Source organism: Orycteropus afer, unplaced genomic scaffold, assembly GCF_000298275.1.
Source record: "Orycteropus afer afer isolate SDZICR_OR568_19922 unplaced genomic scaffold, OryAfe1.0 scaffold00396, whole genome shotgun sequence".
NCBI lineage: Eukaryota > Metazoa > Chordata > Mammalia > Tubulidentata > Orycteropodidae > Orycteropus > Orycteropus afer.
The window spans coordinates 784297-788725 of NW_006921983.1; positions in this window are offsets into that span (position 1 = coordinate 784297).

The window sequence follows — 4429 nt, forward strand, 5'->3', positions numbered from 1 at the left end:
TTTTCTTCTTCTTTTTTTTTTTTTCTTTAAATGTGTGTGTGTGTGTGTGTGTTGGGGAAGTGAATAAGGCTTGTTTTATGAGCATTCCTAAAAAAGAAAAAAAAAAAAAAGCCTGTTTGATACTCAAGAAAAGAGTGGGATCTGCAAATGGCCTGCTAGGCAAACGAGATTCTGTCTTAGGAAGACAGGCACCTAGGCTATTCCAGAGCTCTGTTGTTGTTGTTGTTGTTATATGTCGTCGAGTCGGCCCTACTGACTCCTAAATGGCTCAGCGAGATCTGATCCTGTGTGGAGGCAGGCTGGGCATTTGTGTTGGGTAGGGTTGGAGATAAATGGCCGGTAAGGAGCTTTATTTTTATTTATTTATTTTTTTTCCTGGGTGGGAAATTAGAGTGGGTGGCCTCTGAGCTTCATTCCCTTCTTCAGATGCCAAAGATGCTTGAGAGTATGTGTTACTTGTTCTTGTCTCATGGTGAATAATCTATGGAAAGGAGTAACAGTAAACCATGAATGCCTCATTCATTCATTCATTTTATCAATCAAAAGCTATTTAGAGAGTAGCCTAATTTAAGTTTCTGTGCTAGGCACAGGGATTCAGTGAATAAAAACACTCTGCCGTCAAGGAGCTTACAGCCTGGGAGAGGAGATGACATTAAAGAAACACACATGAACATGAGACTGGGAAGGTCTCTGGGGGAACATCATCTGGTTTTATGAATGAGAATCATAGGATATGCCCAGTTGGAAAGTTTAGCTCAAGGATAAACCCATTCACTAAGTGAAAGTGAGTCTACCTGTTCATTTCTCTAGCCATGGAAATCTAGAATAAGTGTTGGGTGGTTGGGGAAAGAGAGGATAGATCAAACAGTGAGGGACCTGAGAAAGACCTGATTTCTTCTCAATTTTTATGACCAGAATTTCTTTCAGTAGTCTGATTTTTCCCAGGCTTCAGTGTCACTGGAAGAAGAAGGTCTACTTCCCCATTATATCCCCCAAAAAGATATGTTGAAGTCTTAACCCTGTACTTGTTAATGTAACTTTGTTTGGAAGTAGGGTCTCTCTTTGAGGATGTCATCAGCTAGGCTAACTTGAGGTTGTATAAGTGTGTGGAAGGACAGAATCCCTTCTGAGTGGTGTCATATGAAAGAAGAGAACAGACACAGGAAGATACAGGGGGAAGACAGCCAAGAGAAAATGCATCTGTAAGTCAAGGAATACCAATGATTGACAGCAGCCATCAAAAGCAAGGAAAAAGGCATGGAACAGATTCTCCCTTAAGCCCTTAGAAGTCAACATGGTCAATACCCAGATTTGAATTTCTAGTCTCCAGACTTGGGAGACAATAAATCTGTTTTAATAAGCCACTCGCCTTGTGGTACTCTGTTATGGCACCCTAAGAAACTTAGACACTACCATGAAGTTCTGCCCTGTGTTGCCTCCCTTTTCAGTTTGGTCCAGCCAGGGTGTTTAGGGCTGAATGGGATCTTCCTTTATTCCTCTCTGTATTAGTTTCTTCTCTAGATGAATGGGGAGGAGAGACCTGCAGATTTGTTGTGCTTGTTTCAGGAATTTGAAAGGAGTTAACAAAGTTTGGCAGAGAACTTTCTGCTTATTGGGAAAAAGGTGCTTCCAAAGAACAAATGGGCTGCTTTGACTCTGGGGGAATGTGGGTGTTATTCCAGTAAACTGGAGTTTCTGATTTCTGAGAAGTGATGTGGTGCTTCCAAGTCTTCTCAAGACTCCACTTAATAGCTCTCAGGCTGGGTTTTGCAGACACTGACAATGCTGTCCTCACCCCTCACCGTCCTGCTCTTCCCAGAGGCCAGAATCCCGGGGATATGTGAAACCATTTGGCTTTTGCCCAGAGCTTATTCTGACCTCTCCTTTTAGCCACTCTGGTGACTTCTCACCAGGACTTCTTCCTCAACAGCTTTCTAGGAGAATGGTTTTATTCCTTTTTTTTTTAAGATTCTTACCTGAGTAGCCATAATATATGCTTTGGGCTAAGGGTATATATGTACATATATCTGTATATGTACATAGATCCATATCTATGTTTGTATTACCATACACCTACGGATCTACAGAACTGAGTGAAGAAAGTGAGACTGGTGCCCAAATCACATGGGAAGCCAGTGCAGAGACAGGGTTGGAACCATAGGATTTTGCTGTAGTTTCCCTCTCATGTGCAAGTGCTGTGCTGACGGGCCGGCTTTGTGTTTTGGGTGTACTGGAATTGGTGGTGATGGGGAGATGAGTGAGGAAAATGTGGCAAGGCTGAGCCACAGCCTTGTGGCTGCTCTCTAGCGCTGCATTTACTTTGGTCCTTGCTGTTTTTTTCTTTTTAAATGCATTTTATGGAAATATAATTTATGCACAGTGAAATACACAAAACTAAAGTGACATGGGTCAATGCTTTTTTTTTTTTTTGCAGTGTTCCTTCCCCTCCCCTCCCACCCCTGGCAACCAACAAAGAAAGTTTCCCTCCATATATAAACCTTTCCTTGACCCTCCACAACAACGAACTAATACTGTATTTGTCCTTCTGTGATTGACTTACTTCACTCAGCAAAATGTCCTCCAAGTTCATCCATATTATGTGGTGTTTTGTAGACTCTACATTATTCTTTAGTGCTGTATAGCATTCCAGTATGTTTATGTACCATAGTTTGGTCATCCACTCTTCTGCTGATGGGCATGTAGGTTGTTTCCTTCTTTTTGCTATTGTAAATAGTGCTGTGATGAACATGGGTGTGCATGTATCTGTTCCTATCCTGGCTTCCACCTCTCTAGGATATATACCTAGTAATGGGATTGCTGGGTCAAATGGTATCTCCAATTCCAACTTTCTAAGGAATCACCATATTGCCTTCCACAGTGGTTGTGTCACAGTTGAACAAGCAGTGTATGAGAGTCCCAATCTCTCCACATCCCCACCAGTATTTGTTATTTTCTGTCTCATCGAACCTTACCATCAGTGCTGTGGTGAGACGGTATATCTCACTGTTGTTTTGATTTACATCTCTCTGATGGCCAGTGATTGTGACTCTTTTTCATGTGTTAGGTGACCACCTGAACATCCTCCTTGGTGAAGTATCTATTCATGTCTTCTGCCCATTTTTCAATTGGATTGTTAATTCCTGTGGTGGTGAGGTGTTGGAGTTTTCCATCAATCTTAGAGATAAGTCCCTTGCCAAATGTGTAATTATCAGCAAATATTAATTTGTTGCTGTTATTTTTGTCATGTGCTTTTTAATTGTGTCAATTTCTTTGTTCCATATAATTTTCTTTACTGAGCTCGTTTTGTTTATGAATCATGTTATCACTTCCTTCATTGCTATTTCAGTATTTGCTGAATATTTATGCTGGTCCTCTTTTTTTATTTTGATGTAAACATTTATCATTTTTCTTTGAGGTTACCCTGTGATTTATAGTTTTCTATAAGTGTAGAACAGTCCGTTCTATCTTGTAGTTGTCTTGACTTCCCTACCATCTAGAAGTTCTGTAACGACACAGATTTTTTTTTCCCTCTTTTTGGTTTGTAGTTGTCCTCATTTGCTGGTTGGTGTCTCTGGTTCCCTGTTTACAATTTTGTAGGCTTATTTACTTTGGATACTTCCATAGCTGGGTTGGTTTCTGGGTTATATCATCATGTGTGTTAATGGTCAGCTGTTGTTGACTATTGTTGCTTCTCTGTCCAAAGCACTCCCTTTAGCATCTCTTGTAAGGTTGGTCTGATTTAACAAATTCCCTTAATTTCTGCTTATCTGGAAATGTCCTAATTTCATCATCATATTTGAGGGACAATTTCGCTGGGTACATAATTCTTGGTTGGAAATTTTTCTCTTTCAGTGTTTTATATATACCATCCCACTGTCTTCTCACCTGCATGGTTTCTGTCAAGTAATCTGAGCTTAGTCTTATTGGTTGCTCCTTGTAGGTAACTTTTTGTTTTTCCCATGCTGCTCTCATGATTCTTTCTTTGTCTTTGGTTTTGGTGAGTTTGATGATGATATGTTTTGGTGTTTTTCTTTTGGGGTCTATCCTGTTTGAAGTTCGTTGGACTTCCTGAATGGATATATTATCATCTTTCATCATATCAGAGAAGTTCTCCTCCAACAAATCTTGGACAATTTTCTCAGTGGTTTCATTTTTCTCTTCCTGTTCTGGAATTCCAGTGACACATAGGTTATTCCTTTTGATGGTATCCCACATGAACCTTAGGCTTCCTTCATTTTGTTTTGATCTTTTTTCTGATCCATCCCTTTCCAAAGAAGTATTCAGGTATTTGTCTTTGATCTCATTAATTCTGTCTTCCATTGCATCAATTCTACTCCTTTGCCTTTTCAATGTGTTATCTATTTCTGACAATTTAGTATTAATCTTCTGGATTTCTATGTGTAGATTTAGAATGATTTCTAATTTTTCA